This window comes from Pempheris klunzingeri, chromosome 23 (genome assembly GCF_042242105.1).
Source record: "Pempheris klunzingeri isolate RE-2024b chromosome 23, fPemKlu1.hap1, whole genome shotgun sequence".
NCBI lineage: Eukaryota > Metazoa > Chordata > Actinopteri > Acropomatiformes > Pempheridae > Pempheris > Pempheris klunzingeri.
The window spans coordinates 1,848,771-1,866,643 of record NC_092034.1 but is presented as its reverse complement, the minus strand read 5'-3'; the positions used below and the strand labels follow the sequence as shown (position 1 = coordinate 1,866,643).

General features: G+C 40.5%; 1 protein-coding gene across 1 annotated transcript in view; it reads right to left on the bottom strand.

Annotated features, from left to right (window-relative positions):
- Positions 1-12,003, bottom strand: part of LOC139222580 (FH2 domain-containing protein 1-like) — a 24,593-nt gene extending 12,590 nt beyond the window's left edge. The window contains exon 1 of the mRNA XM_070854376.1: positions 11,874-12,003. The gene's annotated coding sequence lies outside the window, so the exon portion shown is untranslated. The remainder of the gene's footprint in view (positions 1-11,873) is intronic.
- Positions 12,004-17,873: the final 5,870 nt, after the last annotated feature.

Here is a 17,873-nt window from a genome sequence, read left to right as displayed (position 1 = left end):
TGCTAACAACGGACCCATTCTGATCCACACTGTCAGCAAATGTCACATTAGCATGCTAACGTGCTAAACTAACATGGTGAACGTCGTAAACATTACTGCTGCCTTAAATGGAACTCATGAGCTCGTGGTTACGACACGTGAAGCCACGTAGACGATACGCTCGGCATTCGAGTGGATACATCCGGAGGACACCGTTGCTAGGCAACATGGACACGAAAAGGACATCAATGCTGTTAGCATCTAGACGCTACAGAGGCTAACAATTGAGCTAGCATCTGAACGGGTAACGTAACGTTGATGCAGGAAATGTGAGGCCATTAACAATATCAACATTTTCCTCAAAAAGAAAATGCAATACGCCTAAAACTACAATATATTAACTCACAGTCCACCGAATAATTAGCTTCCTTAGCTTTCACCATTTCTGAAAATGTCAACAACACGTCACAACTTGTGAATTCGGAGCTTTCAGAAAATTTCCCCCTCCCAAGTTGTAACAACTACAAGTCCCCCCCCCCATTTGAAGTAATCATATATCTGCGACAATGCTGTTAGCATTGTCGCTAAAAGCATGTTAGCATTTAGCTCGATGCACAGCTGCAGACTCTGAATGCTGTTTTTGTCAAACTGCACTCAAACTAAAACGTCTTGTTTTGTCTGACAAAAGGTTCAAAATCCGAAACTATGAAAAAAAAATGATCAAAATAGACAATGAGTCGTCACATAGGAGCAGCTGGAACGGGCCATCGATGAACATTTCTTTGTTATCAATGAAATGTTTAATTATCTGTCAGCCCACTAATCATTCGAGCAGTAATGATGCTCCCACAGATATTTCTACTGTCTGTTTAAATGCTCTTTGTCACAATAATAAGAACATTTGTTCTACTAACAACTGTTCTTCTGCTTTAGAGGAAAACACTTGGACCAGGACGTCCATATATGGTTCACATTGCATTTGGACTTAATTCAAGCACTGTTAAATTATTCAACACACACACACACACACACACACACACACACACAGGGTGAGTCCCTTGTGTGAAGTTCTGGATGCATGTCGACAAAGATATACACTTCCTGCTGATGAATTAAAAATGTGTGTGTGTGTGTGTGTAAGAGTGTTACATAACTTAATCTCACATCTCTGTTTGATCGCCCGATTTCTTCCGTCAAACCTCCAACGTAATCGTGCTAACAGTGTGTGTGTGTGTGTGTGTGTACAGTAGTGGGTTCTTACTCTACCTCATAACTGCTGCTGATCCACTTATGTATTTGGGGAAAGAATGTTCTGTCCAAACTCCATTTAAAAACAAAGTAATATAAGGCGTCTTTGCTCACGGTCAAAAGTAAGTGCTTAGTCTGACATGGCTAAATACTTATTTTGAATTTCTTTGGTCTGCTGAGAAATTTGGCTCACATGTGATCCAAGATATTTATTCTTAGTTTGAACCTACGAACATTGTTCTTGATCTGTAGGTGATTTTTAAACATTTTTCTTAGTTGTCTTTGATATTAAACTCAATTTTGGGGATTTTTGTTCTTGTGTTGCAGCATTTCTCACAATTTCTTAGACCAAACATTAATCTTCTGATTGAGAAATATATTTGGCAGATTAATCAATACCCAAAACAATCATTAATTGCAATTGTGTAGTAGAAAAAAGGGTTTTCATGAAAAAAAAACTACCTTGTTAATGAACAAAATTATGAACACTTGTTGCTCAGATTGTAATTTCCAATAACTCAGGTAGCAAGCTATTGGAATCACCTATTTTCAATTTAAACAAGTAATATTTGGTGACTTCATTGAGCAGAATTTACCAGCACTCATTAACACTTAAAAAACTACCTGAAATAATTTTGTATTTTTGATGCATTTGCTGAAAATAAGAGAAAACACTAAATCAACAGAATCTGGAATGGAGTCTGGTGCATCATTCTCTCCGCTGCAGACAGAGAATGCCAGAGAATTCTGTGTGTGTGTGCTACCGTGGCAACCGGTGAGAGTGCTGCTGATCGCCGTGGTAACAGGCTGGGTTAGAAACAATGACAGTTTGTTTACATGGCAGACAACAAAACTGGGGTCACAGTGTGTGTGTGTGTGTGCATGTGTGTGTCAGACCACTAATATTAAAATATTTTTCCTCTTTTCTCTCCCTCCATGTTGTTTCTCATCTTCAAAGGCTCATAAACAAAAGGCTCCCGCTCTTTGAGGGGCTCTTGAACCCGAGTGACTGTGACATCACTGACATCATCCAATCACGTGGCTCGGAATGTAAAAATAGAACAGAACAGAACTGCTGACCCGGTTCACACGGAGGACTCTGATTGGTTAAGAGTGTGAATCAACGGCTGAACTTAAAACTCACTTCCTACTGTAACTAGTACTACCAATACTACTACTACTGGTATTATTAGTACTTCTGTGGCTACTATTATTGTTACAGCTTCTATTATAACACTGCTGCTACTTACTTCTACTAGTACTACTACTGCTACTATAGCAAGTATTAGTATTACTATCGTGAGTGGTTCTGCTACTACTACTAGTACTACTGTAATATTTACTTTTAATATTTCTACTATTTCCCTTCTGTTGCTATCACTACAACTAACCACTACTAACAAGACTAGTAGAAGTACTACCACTTGCATTAGTAGTACTGCTAGAATAACTGCTACTGCAAAACAATATTTGTACTATTTCAATATCAACACTAGAAATAGTTGTACCAGTGCTGCTGCTGCTACGACTACTAGTAAAACAACATGATTACTACCACTACCACTGCTACTGCAAGTACTAATACTATTTTTACTCCCACTTTTGCAGCTACTATTACTGCTACAACTAAGTATTTGCTAATTGTTACTACTCATTTTACTACAATTACCAATATTACTGCTACTAATACTATTAGTACTACCACTACAAAGACTACTACAACAACAAGTACTAGTACTATTTCTACTCCCACTTTAGCAGCTATCACTGCTACGACTTTTACTAATTATTACTGCTACTTCTAATACTAACTACTACTAGTACTACCACTACTAGTACTACAACCACTACTGCTGTTGCTACTATAACAAGTACTGCTACTATTCTTACTAGTACTACTTCTGCAGCTATTATTATTGCTATTACTTGTACTAATAACGTCACTACTACTAGTGCCATCAGTATTACTACTACTACTATAACAAGAACTACAACTATTTCTCCTACTACTCTTCATTATTACTACTAGTAGTACCAGTATTACTACTGCTAGTTGTAGTGCCAGTATTACTACTGCTAGTTGTAGTGCCAGTATTACTACTACTAGTTGTAGTACCAGTATTACTACTGCTAGTTGTAGTACCAGTATTACTACTGCTAGTTGTAGAGGTAATACTGGTACTACTAGCAGTAATAATGTCGTTAGTAGAAATGATAGTAGCTGCAAGAGTAGTAGGATGAATAGTTGTAGTAGTAGTTATAGTAGTAGTACTACTAGTAGTAGTACCACTGCTGTACTACAGTTGTACTAGTACTAGTACTGCGTCCAGCTGTGTTAATCAGGGCTGTTGAGATATTCGGAGACCTGATTGGCTCATGAGCTTCCACATCACCTCCAGACGCCGTCGAGACTTTCATCTGGCAACGACACCTTTCGGGTGACGCCGGTGATGTGGCTCAGCTTTTGAAATGCATGCTGGGAAATGTGCCGTGACTCTGCCGCAACTCTCCCGAGCCGAGCGGCGCACTCGTCGGTCGTCTCCGCTCAGCCGACCCAATTATGATCCCTCCACACATCCACCGTCCCGCCTTTGCTCCACATTCCCACAATGGCGGCCGTGACCTCAATACTGAGCTCGGAGGCCGCAGAGCCGCAGAGAAAACTCTGGAAATGAAGCGACAACCCATGAAAGCAAAAAACAGACAGAGTGAATGAGTAACTGACAGTGACAGTGCATGAAAAACCCCTCCTCCTCCTCCTCCTCCTCGTCTTCCTCCTCATGTATTGTCCTCATCTGACAAACTGTCCGCCAACTGGCAGCTTCACACCCATCAGAGTTTATATGTAATGACAAGAAAACCGTCGGCTGTGAGAGAGCGGGCGCCGTTTCACCATGTTGATATCTAACATTTGGCGAGTCACGTCTATCCGAACATGTTTAAAGCACCGAGGTGAGGAGAATATTTCTGTGGGTAAGAGTGATTTTTCCTGTTTTTTTTGTAATAAAAGTTTGTGGCGATTAATCGTTTCATAATCAAACATTTATTAAAAACAGGAAAAGCTTCACTTTTATTCTACGATTCAGTTGGTAGCTAAAGACGTGTGGTAGCTAGCATTTGTTACGAAACTAAGGCTTTAATAAAACACTATAAATTCCTTCATTTCACTTCTCATTATAGAGAATAATTAAACAAATATTGATGATTAATGGTGTAGACAATCAGACAAATACACTTCGATTATGTTCATTTTAAAACTGATTTGGTGTCTCCAACTTAAAAAGATAAAAAGTCATGAATGTTTTTTAAAATCTTAGTTTTTTAATGAAACCCTGTTGATGATTAAATGAATGAATAAAGTTCAGCCGGCCTCAACTTTCTCCAGCACTCCAGCGATGCGGTGAAGCGCCAACCGCTGGTGCGTTTTTGCTTCACCATTGCCGTACATGTTTTAAATCGGGATAGCAGGTTGTGGTAGCACGTTAGTTAGCTAGGTGGCACTATGCTAGCTAACGTTAGCTTCTGGGTCTTCCTCATAAAGCTGATAAAAGATAATTGATAGGCACGCGAGCGAATGACGACACGCCAACGAGCACTTTAGCAACGCTTGGCCGTAGCTTTGTCGCCCGTAGTGAGAGCACTGCAGGATTATGGGAGTTATTGGTTACTATAGCGACATCGTACAGTGTCTCAGTGGTGCATGAAGCCAAAGAAAGTTCGACTTCCTGGGTATAAAACTAGCTGAATCTTCCACGTCGTTGGGTACATAGAGCCGGCTAACTTCCTGTTAGCCCTCCACTAGCTTAAATAATTAACTTAAAGTCATGTCCTGGGGTTATGACACTCAAAATAAATGTATCTGCTGGTTTACAGACGTCTCTTTCACAATGTGAGTCAGTTTAAAAAAAAAACATGATGGACGCCACTGTTGTAATGACACGATTCGGCCACTGTGTAAACTGGCTTCAAAGCCAGGCGCACTTCCTGGACTGGGAAGCCAATATGGCCGCTAGTGAAGGTGTACAGTAACACACACACACACACACACACACACACACACACACACACACACACACACACACACACACAGTCACTGCAAACCTGTTTGAGAAATAATGCACTGACAAATATTTACACTACAAATTCATTTGACCTATCCTCTGTCTCACACACACACACACACCCTTTACTAAGCAAACAACATGACCTCACACACACACACACACACACACACACACACACACACACACACACACACACACTCTCAGGTGGTGTGTGTGGTGACTCATCCCTGTGACGAGTCCTGATTAAGTGAGAGATCAAACGAAGATCATCTGGAAGTGATGATCCGATAAGACAAGATTACTGAGCAGCGGCTCAATAGCAGGTAGGTCACAGGTTAAATATTCACCACGTGTAGATTCATCCGCCGCTGAAAACAGTCCCCAACAGATTCTCCATCTCCTCGTAAAGTTTGTTAAAAACGACAGCAGCAAATATAGAAGCAGCTTTAGCTTCAGCTCACAAACCAGATGACTCAGATGTTTCCTGGTGGACTTTTACAGGATTAAACATCTCCAGAGAGGACGTGGACGAGAGGGGAAACACTCAAAAGGGGCTGAAACGTACAAAACCGCCACTGTGGGATCATTTCTGACAGCAGCGTCCGTCATGCTAATGCTTTTCCAGAAGTTTCTCCAGTGACTCGGCGGAAAAAAACCCTTCTCTGGCACCTTGATGTGAAACTCAAGACGGTTTTGGATGCAGGACGGCGAGGCGGGAAGCTGAGTAAGTGCCGGTTTGTTGCACATTTCGCTGAAGGAAAGATGACGAACGAGACGCTCGGGCCGTCGAGGCTAATCCACGGCGGTTTAGCTCAGATAGTTTCCAGCCTGAGCTGAATGTTTGTGGACGTAGAGCTGCACAGATCCTCCACGACCACGACCTCCTCCTGCCAACAGTCTCTGCAGGTGACACACATGTCTGAGGTTTATCACTATTTAGTGTCTGACTGCAGCTAATGATTATTTCCATTATGGATTAATCCGCTGATCGCTTCATCCATTAATCCAGCGATTGCTTGGGTTGTAAAAAACGTAAAAATAGTGAGAAATTAGCCCGAGTGCTTCCTCTAAATGCTCAGATGATGGGATCTCATGCACACACTTGAATTATTACTGGAACAATATTCATAAAAATATGTCAGAAGGTAATTACAGGAAACACAGAGAACAGCTGGCAGATCATTTCAATGTATTCTGGAGCTGCCGGGTAGTTCAGTGAGGGATTATTTTAGCGAAGGAGTCGACTGCTCTTTGTCTGCAGTCTCTATCTGGACAACTTTGCTGCTCATTTAGCCACAAAGGACAAATACCTATTTAAAGATATTAACAGCAGCCAGTGAGAAAGCTGGAACGTGAAAATGGCTTCAGACTAAACCTCCAGCAAAGACGGACTGGAGAGATATTCTGAATAATGTCCAAAACATGGAAAATCTTAGTTTATACATTCTTACATTACAGGAAAACACAGATCGAGTTCACTGATTTGTTACTATATGAACTGACGTGTATGTGAAAGACATATGTGAACGTATAGGAGACCAGCTGTTTCTTTAATGTCTTATTTGTTGTATTCTTACACTTATTTGAATAAAATAAAGTCTAAAAAGTTACTACACTGCGTATCTATGTGGAGTGTCTACGAACACCTGCATTCATTACACTTCACCTCCAGAATACACACACGTAATAAATATTAACTTTCAAGTCAAAAAAACAGATGTTGTGCTTTGTAAAAAGGGATATAATAAAGTTGTGAAGCTTTAATTGTGATAATTGTGACTTCTTAAATGTATATTTTGATGTCTGTCTTTATCAGTTCGGCCACATTAAAACGTTTTTCTTCTCCTGACTGTTAATTGAATTATTATTGAAGCATAAAATGCGTCACCGCGTGTGGAAAAGCATCAGCTGCAGCAGGCAGAGGGAGAGAAGACAGCGTGATGGATGGAGACCATAATAACATCTCTTACACCTTGTCAGTGCAGGGAAGCATCACGGTGATGCTGCTGCTGCTGCTGCTGCAGCTCTGAAGACTGAATTAGAAAAGTGGGGAGGAAACTGGTCCATGTGAGTCACAGCAGGCTTTAAATATTTCTTCCTCTCTCTTGTGATTCCTTTAGGTTTACAGGCCGGCTGGTTGCTGCTCAGCAGTCTGACAGATTAGCTCCCACACTTTCTCCAGCAGTGACAGATCTCCTAACGCCTCAGTTTGAGGATTACAGCAGCAGAAGGCACCGGCAGGCTGAAAACATGGGGTTCAGGCTGGAGGACGAGAGCAGACGGCCAGATGTAGCATGAATGAGTCTAGAAGCCCTGAAAGCACTCAGAGGTGATCCAGGAGGAGAGAAGTTGACCTGGAGTCAAACTTTTCACGGTTATCTGTTAGAAACTGTCCCAGGATACACCCCAGACATCATCCAGACACATAATCCACTCAGAAATGTACAGAAACCACACAAGAAACTACCAAATGATAGTAGAAATATACACACAAACAAAGTAGGAATTATCCCAGAAACTACTTCAGATCTTACAGTAACTGTTCCAGAAGTGACCCAGATCCTCTACGGAAAGAAACGCCTATCAATCAACGCAACTTTATCCTGAGACGACTCAAAGTTCTTTATTTTCCAGGAACTAGCAAGTTATCTTGGAAATAACCCAGAAATGAGAGTCTACAGCCACGTCGTGATCTGTGAGGCTGCACATCAGCGTTTTAACGAGCTCACAGTGACAACAAGCTGCCTTATTACTAATAAATATCTAAGACACCATCCAGGGATCCACCCATTAAAGGATAACTGGTATTTTTTAACAGGGACACCATTTTTACATGTTTTGGGTTCAAAATGACTGGTAGCTTTTGGAACTGGTCCAGTAGATCACCAGTAGATCACCTCAGCCAGCAGCCACCAAACGGGCTGCAATGGCTGCAACGTGATCCTTTGGGACAACTGCACCTGATCACAGTAGGTCCACTAAAAGAGCTTGTTTGATCCACTGACAGGCTCAGAGTGTTATTCTAAGTGTGTGACAGCATCATGGAAAGGATCCCTACAGAGAGAGACCTGGAAGATCCTTTTGGTTTAACCACAAACAGCACACACACCAGACTACATTCACTAAAACAGGGATTTTACCTGACAGAATACAGGAGCTGCTGATCTACTGCTTCCTCCATCTGTTAGTTTATTTGTGTTATTGTGTGTTACACAAATATTGTGTTGGATCCAAACTAATCTTTTAAAACACCAAAGTCACACAATAACACAAATAAAGGCAGCAGCAGAGCAGCAGCTCCTGTGTCCTGTTCCCTAAAATCCCTGTTTTAGTGAATGTAGTCTGGTGTGTGTGCTGTTTGTGGTTAAACCAAAAGGATCTTCCAGGTCTCTCTCTGTAGGGATCCTTTCCATGATGCTGTCACACACTTAGAATAACACTCTGAGCCTGTCAGTGGCTAAAACAAGCACTTTTAATGGACCTACTTTAATAAAGCGCAATTTCCCCAAAGGATCACTTTGCAGCCTTTACAGCCTGTTTGGTGGCTGCTGGCTGAGGTGATCTACTGGACCAGTTCCAACACTTTTACTACCTACCAGTAATTCTGAGCCCAACTGTTAACTGTCTGAGAAACTGAGTACAAGCTACATCCAGAAACTATGTCAAAGTGTATTCAAAAGCAGAATCGCAGGTGGTGGAAAGAGCACAAACACAGACTCTCAGTCACCCTGGAAACCTCAGTAAAACTCCCCAAGGAGGAGAAGGCATGTGTCTTATTTACCAGACAAACAACAGTAAACATGTGTGTGTGTGTGTGTGTGTGTGTGTGTGTGTTGTGATGGGGGGTAAAAGCGAGGACCCCCCACATCGATGTGCCTCAGAGCTGCTTTTTAAACAACATTAGCATGAAGAGCGTTTTAAGCTCCATTCTGCTGAAAAAACAAAAAAAAGTGTTAAAAAATAGAAAAATCCCTTTTTAAACCTCTTTCATGGCTCCTTTCTTCAGCACAGAGAGAGAGAGATTCAGTTTACTGCTGTGTTTTACAGTCGGGGAGGGTCAAGCGAAGCAAATGGCCGGCTGAGCATCGCTCGTCTCCGGGGTTACCGTGGCAACGCAAAGCCACACCGCCGGTCCCGACCAGCGTCCCGTGTCTAAAGCGTATCTTCAGCGGAGGAAGCTCCAGGGGGGTCAGGGGGGAGCACTCAGCCCGCTGAGGGCTGGGGGGGGGGGGACCAGCAGGAGACACAACCACACACAGCTGTGAGTGTGTGTGTGTGTGTGTGTGTGTGTGTGTGTGTGTGTGTGTGTGTGTGTGTGTGTGTGTGTCGGCTGGAGAAGCCTCACACACTCTGATTAGATTAATGGAAGACGGGAGAAATTAATCTGAATCGTCTGATTTCATCACCAAAATACAGTTTCTGTGCGTCTTCTTCACTGAATCCTTTTTCCTACTTTGCACGTTTATTATTAGACTTTAATTGAAAACTGCAGACGAAAGGCGGCTTCGTCTGTCTGAGATGTACTTTGATTCATGACACAATGAAGTGACATTTAATTGATGTTCAGAGATGAAAAAATGGGCTGAATTCTGGTGAGATTATTGGAAAAAAATCTCCTCATTACAGGTTCACAATAACCCAAACAGAACTGCCTTTAAATAACTGACTCATTCAGCTGCAGGATTGTTCATGGCTTCTCTGCGAGTGCCACAAAAGTTGACACCTGAAAAGTCGGAATAAAAGCAGCTGGGTGGATTTCACTTCTGCCGAATTGACCAGAAGGCCGTGATCCAAGACGGGTCAAAGGTCAAGTTGCATTACATGCATGTCAGTGTGCCAGTAAGCAGCACAAGATTAAATTAACAGATTTCTGAATGGAGTCTGGTATGACAATGTCTCCCTTGCATGCTGGAGAAAAAAAGTCAACACACTTGGGCTCATAAGTAGAGAGGACATGCTGTAGATGAAAAACACTTGCAGGTTTAATCCCCCAGCAGTTGATCTTTCTCCTTAAGTCATGATGACATTCACAACGCTCTTTCCGTCAGCGACACGTAACCGAGTTTGAGCTGCATGTTGACACGAATCACGTGAGTTTAAAACACCTGAAGGCCTGAAAACCTGCTGAATACGAACATCGTGCAGACCCACGCTGTAGTGAGTGATTCAGCTCATCGTAGTGCTGAAATAACTGGATTAATTGATTAGTAGATTGATGCCAAAAGAGCTAAAACTGATAAACAGATGCAACAAGTTTCTCTCTTCATTATAAACTGAAGAAAACTCACTGACGTTCACTATTATTATTATTAGAGGAGCCCCATAGGAACATTATAGACAATACGTCTATAATGTTGACAATTAATCGATTAGTTAAACAACAGAAAAAGTATTGGCAAAAATCTTAATGATGGATTAATCATTTTTTGAATTTTACATGCTGTTCAATCTTGTCAAATGTAAATATTTTCTAATTATAACTATAATACGTTCTGAATTAACTGAATAAAGGTATTTGAAAACGTCACCAAGGACTCTGGGAACTCACGATGGGTATTTTTAACGTTATAGAACAAAGAAATTGATTAAAAACCAATCAGCAGGTGCAGCTGTATGTGCTGTACCACTGTTGTGGCGCTGCAGTGGAACTCCTAAATGTGACTCCTGGGACAGTGTGAAGCCTTAAAAAGAGGACAGCACAGCTTCTTACAGTGTGCTGGAGTCACTGTGGAGCCGGTGAGAAGCACAAACACTTCACATAATTATCAGTATATCAGAGAAACACTGCAGAAGATTAAACATCTGAACAGCAAACACACACTATAATAATCATTCTGGGAATATTACACTAATATTACAGCAATAACACAGAACAGAAAACGTGTCAAATCAATATAAGAATATTATAATGACATCAGATAAAGATGAAGCACCATAAAACCACTATTTAAGGATAAACGCAGTATATAAATACTCCATTCTGGGCAGCAGAGATAAACTGTAGCTCTCTAATGTTATATGATCTTATGTGCACCTTAAACTGGGAATATTAAAGGACAGAAATACCATCAACACTGCAAGAGAACCACAGGAGAGTAAAGAAAAGAGCCTAAAGACACATTAAACAGCAGGAATCCAAAAAACATGTTGAGATAAATAGATGAGAAGCAAACTGGAGGAATATTGTGGAAATATTACTGCATTACTTTAAGATAAAAGTGTCTGAAAGTGTCATCAGGCCAATAAAACACGCTTGAATAAACCTCTTAAGAAATATGAAAGGAATATAACAGATTTAACACCTTGAAGCCAGTTTAAGTATCACACTGCCGAAATGTTGTAGAGATCGGACACTACAATATAAATGACTCTAGGGATATTATAGTGGCTGGTTGGAGACTTATTCCAAGAAATTGTGGAAATTTGAATGTAGTCTGGCTGGTGCGGTGTGTCACCGTGTTAATGAGCTCGTTAGCCTGCAGAGTGAATTGTGATCAGCACTAAAATGAAGTGAGTGTCACAGTGAAATCAACAGGGCTGAAACAGAGGAGAGAGTGAGCTGGAACTGCCGTCCAAACTTACCGGAGTGAACGGCTCCGGCGGCGGGGACGCTCCTGCGCGGAACCTCCGTGTTAAAACGTCCAATTTTACAGAAAAAGGAGGTTTCAGACCCGAGCCCTTCTGACTCCGGTCCGCATCCACAGGCAGCGCGCGCTGGCAAGACGGACGACTGACACCGGCTGTGGGCGCGTGCGAGTGCGTGCGTGCAGGAGGGAGAGAGAGAGAGAGAGAGAGAGAGAGAGAGAGAGAGAGAGGTGGAGGCTGTGTGCGCATGCGTGATCACTCAGGTGGAAGGGAAAAGGGCTTTCTCCTGTTCACCTGTTAGGATACAATGATATGCACACACACACACACACACACACACACACACACACACACACACACACACACACACACACACACACACACTCAACTAGGTGCGTGTTAATTTTGAACTACATCCTCACTCAAGTCTTTAATGTCAAATTAACTGTGTGTGTGTGTGTGTGGCCCAGATAAGCTCCAGCAGCCCCACCCTTGGCAAAAACAACCAGACAGGCCTCCCTCCTCTCTCTCTCTCTCTCTCTCTCTCACACACACACACACACACACACACACACACACACACACACACACACACACACACACACACACACACACACACACACACACACACACACACACACACACACACACAGCTTCCTTCTCCTGTAATAGAACTGAAATGCCAAAAATGAAGAAATAGTTCCCAATAAAAACAGATCAAACCACTGTAACTTTCACTGGTTGGTTAACAGCACTCTAACTAGCTGGGTTACAAGTATCACTAGTCAGGTTTCCAAACCAAATGTAGAGACAAACTACAAAATAAAATGTGTTTCTATCCACTTCTGTAAATGTGATATTCTTCAGACGGTACCTGAAGTGACGTCAGAGGTTTCATGTGTTGATGTGAGGAAGGTGACAGCCTCCTCATCACGTTCCACATCGTTTATTCTCTTTTATAAAAAAAGATGTTTTGGAATTTCCTGCATTTTCACTCAAGTATAAATTAAAGACGCAGCTAGTTTAGAGCTAAAAGTGCAGCTAACAGTTTTGTTGCTTTAGCCTTTAGCCTTTAGCCTTTAGCCTGTGTGCTAATGAATCACAAGTGAAAGTAGAAAACGTCTCTAAGCTGACGGACGCTATAAAATGAGTTCAGCTGAGATTGAGGGGAAAGTTTTGCAAGTATTCGATCATTAACAACAAACTGAGGTTTTGACCCGACGATGGCGCTGAGTCAGTCAGAGGATCACCAAAATAACGAGGATTCATCCATTGTGCTGCCAGCGTGACTAAAAACAAGCTGTAATATCATCAACAACCAAATAAACATCAAGGTCAGATTAACACAAAGTATTGTGTTAGACACCAAACACAAACTTCAAAAACTAGGAACAAAATTCAGGTTGTGTAAACCACCACCTGCTCCCAAAATCAGTTTAAGATGAAGAAGCTAAAATAAGCAAAAAAGTGAATGGAATCTGGTTTGTGCTGCGAGCAAACCGTTGACCTCTGACTTCACAACACTTCCTCGTTGTTTTCCGTCATAAGAAGCTCAGACGAGTTAATCAACACTTGGTTACAGTTACATTTGGGTCCAAAGATGAACCGCTTAAAAAAAAAAAACGGAGGGTGATGGACAGAGAGAGAGAGAGAGAGAGAGAGAGAGAGAGAGAGAGAGAGAGAGAGAGAGAGTCTTTGTTGTGAGTAATTGCTGTTGAAATGTTTGGGAAAATGAGGCTGGATGCAAACAGTAGAATCAGGTTTGTGTGTCGGTGTTGCCGGGTGAATAATTGCCCCTCTTTAAAGCAATCAGAGCAACAGAACCACAAACAGACCAGAGTCTTATTCAAAAATCACTCCGTTTAAAGAAAGACGCACACGCGCTGCATAGCAATGTGAGTCTGTGGAGCATTTACACCTGGATAAACACCATTATTATGTTTTGTTCTGGTGGTTTTTAATAAGAAAATATATTTTATTTGGGTATTTTTTGAAAGTAAAGTTGAAAGAAAGTCCAGATCTGCAAATGTGCAGAACCTCTCACATGAATACCTAATACCACACAGTAAAATACTGAAAATGTACTGAAATGTATGTAAGTATTGCAGGGAAATGTACTTGGTATTCAATAAAAGTACTCAGAAAATGTTGCCTGTGACTCTTATAAAGTAAATATATGTAGTAGAATGTGTATTTAAGTGCAGTACTTGAGTAAATGTAAGAAGAAGTGAATTTTATTTCTAGTTTATAGAAGTAGTCCACAGAGAAAAGGCTTAAAATAAGTTTTACCTTAAGACCCCAAACTCCTCTTATCTCTAATGTTTGACTGTAAAACAAAAGTGTATCTTAAAATATTTTATGATTGCTGCCAAATAAAGTCGGACACAGTAAAGTGAAACTGTGGAGAAGAAGGTAAAAACCAAGCTGAGTCTGTGGAAAGCACCTGAAATCTGGAGACACAAAGAAAATCAGGTATGTTTTACTCTCAATAGGTTTATTCACTTATGTCATACAAACATTTGCAACAAGATTAAAACAATTTGGTATTCATGCACATTTTGGTCCTTGTTTGGCATTTATAATTCAAATGAAAAGAAAAATTCTCCCTTTAACCCTTTATTTTAGGTGGCCAACACCGACACAGCTGGAAAAAGCACCAATTTTTTCTCCACTGTTAACGATTATGAAGATTTTAATAGTTTAAATAAGTACGTTTTGGTTTTTGTTGACATTAGAAACATCACAGGCCAATAACCATCTTTGACTTTGTGTCTTACAGCAGAAAAAAAACATTTAAGGGAAAAAATTCAGCCAATTTAAAGTTCATCATAATTGTTGCTCCGGTCTAAAATATCACGTTTCCAAGGTTCTTGTACAATATATGTAATTAATTTTTTTGTTTTCCAGGGATCACAATATATTATTAGCTCGAATGTAAAACATACTATTTCTTTTCCAGGGCTTTCAACCATGGCCTTCTTAAGCAGATGGAGTTTAATGAGTGAACACATGAGTGCACCTAAAAAAATAAAAAATTCATTCTGTTTTAATTGAGAAAACTCTTATCAGTAAAGAAAGCTGTGGTTGAAAGCTCAAGAAAAAAAAAATCTTGAGTTAGGATTTCTTATTAGTTAATTCTTAGTTATTTTCAAGGTCAAAAATTAAACTATGACTAAAATATGATTTAAAAATCCAAATTTGCCAGTTTCCTCTCAAAGCCTGTTGTGTTTCTTTTTAATCAAACAATACTATAAATGTGAACAGTTTTTGACCTCTTACACATCAAAGGAACAACAGTTTTTGTTTTTAAATTGAGTGGAATTTCCCTTTAAGGTAACGTTTAATTCAGGTGGGACAGTTCTGTATTTTTAGAGCCGAAAAAAGAAAGTCATTAGCACAGCACCGGTGGGGTCTAAGTTATGGTTTTTGAGACATTATTGCACAAAAGCATCTACAGTCTTTGCATAGTTGTTGTTGTTGTCTGGCCTGAGGTACAATGACACAAACGAAAACACATTCATACACGTCAACACGTCGTAAAGGAGTAAATTCAGTAATATTTAAGGCAGATTACGCTTTAGATAGAGTGCAAAGAGTGCAAAGACATTCAGCCGTTGGAAAAAAATAACAGCGACTTTTTACATCATGATGCAATTCAGTCCAGCGCCGCCTTAAAAGTCGCCACTCATCGCCAATCAAAACCTCTTTGATCCGACTGAACAAAAAGCCGAACACTTAAGCAGCACAAAGGTCTGGCTGTTGCGGTGGATTGCATCAAATTATCATGTTTTTCTTCTGTTATGTCGTCCGGCACACGGTTATCAGGGTGAGCAGGACAGCCTCCAAACTTTTGGTCTCAATCACAAGAAAAAAAAAAAATACAAAAGGCAGCACCATTATTCATTATTTCAACTTAACTGAATATAATCTCTCCAGCTTTTTACAGCACTCTATTTCACGGTGTGTAAAAGGAGTGTATTGGTTTTAAACTTCAACTTTAAATTAAACCTTTCATGTCATTAGCCTTTCCTCACCTTTCAATAAGAATATTATGGACTAAAAACAGGCGACTGTCTGGAGTAGTAGAAAGTTATCACAATAGACAAAACTGTTCTTTTCAGTGAGACTGTTGAATAAAGTTAACTGTCTATCAACTGGAATGTAACTGGAGTGCATTGAGAAGTATTAATAACTGCAGGAAATGGATGCAATTTTTTAAATATATATTGGAGAAATTGTGGTTGGGGTTTAAACTTAAAAAGGCTTATATAAAGTAATGATATATCCTTACATTGGACAGACAACAAATAAACAATTAAACTTTGGCTACTGATGAAACATTGCCAGAAAGATTGGTAACAACCACAGTTTCTTTAAAAATGAACAAGGCAACGTTGTCGACATACTGCGGCACTTTTTAGCTTATCAGAAATTCTTTGGTCCCGACAGATTGCTGAGCGTCTTGTCATGTAAACCAAAGAAGGACATGACCGTCTGCCAACCAGACAGGTGCTGATGAAACTAAAGCTGTGGCTAGCTAGTTAGCGGTAAAGATGGCCATCAACAAGCCATCCAAACTTTTACTCAACTTGTAACACGCTGCTACAGTGTTGTAAACAGTGAAGCTGCTTCAGATGTTACGATATAGTGTTTGATGAGAGACATTAAATAAACAATAGAACTCATCCTGTCTTTAACAACGGCAAGAAGGCAACATCATCGACATATAGCAACAGTTTTTTAGCTTGTCACAAATGATCGGTTTCCAAATATTGCTTTGCATCTTGCCAGGCTCACCAGTCTTTCACAACAAACAAGGTATCATCATCAACATACAGCAACATTGGGCTCGTGGCAAAATATTTACTCCTACAGGTTGCTGAGCTTCTTGTCGTGCAGACCAGAGAAGAAGGTCTACAGCCAGCCTTTATTTTAATTTTTTTTTTTAACGAACGATGCAACATCATCAACATAAAGCAACATTTTTTGGTTCATAGGAGATTATTGGTCCCTACAGGTTGCCTAGTGTTTTGATATGGAATAAAGTTTAAACAGAAAACTGCTGATTAAAATCGATGCGATAACATCAGCTGATCATTTCTCTGTGAGGACTTATCACTCTGTTGGTTTTGTTCAACTTAAAAAATTGTAGATTGGTGATAAGAAGATGCTTTTACACCCAAAATAATGTCCAGCTTGCACAGAACATATTAACCAGAAAACAGCCAAGTTTCATTCTTGGCTTCTTATAGCAATAATGTTAATGAGCTAAAGCTGAATATGACATACTCCCAGAAATGTTTTAAAAGTCCAGTTTCATCTACATGAGGCCCGTCTATGGTGGCCCAACCCCAGCTGGTGCAGACATGTGGATTGTACCAGCTCCTATAGACTGTGAAGTTGTTTTCCTGCTGTAGTGTTGAGGCACTTTTAGTCGCTGTGAGTTTCTGACTGCAGTGGCTGGGGATTTTTAAAGTTCAAAGAAAGGCTTAGTGCCTCACAGAGGATTAGATGGATTTACTCCCCAACACACTGAGGCAAGAAAACCGGGAGGGGTACATATATGTGTGTCTCTGTTAAACAGGTCAGAAGTCACAAGCACTGTGAATGTATGTATAGTAGAGAGAGAGAGAGAGAGATTATTCTTGAGACTCCTTTGTCCTAAATATCATTTCAAGAATTCAAAATAAAGTCCTTCCAAGACTTTTGTTTGCGGTTTCACAACATTTTGAGATTGGAAAGTGATGAAGTTCCACCTTTCCTAAGCCGTTCCAGACCTACAAGAGCCCATTCAGCATCCAAAATAATTAATTCCCCGATTACTAACCAACTTCTGAAACTCTCCAGATGCTCGAAATCCATCTCGAGCCCACAAATTTCACATCCTAGAAAATTCTCATTCAACAGTTCCAAAACAATAATGTCCATTAATCCCAAAACATCTTCTGGACCCACATCCTTCTACCTGCTATGTGGCTATTTTCCGTTGTTGTTCGG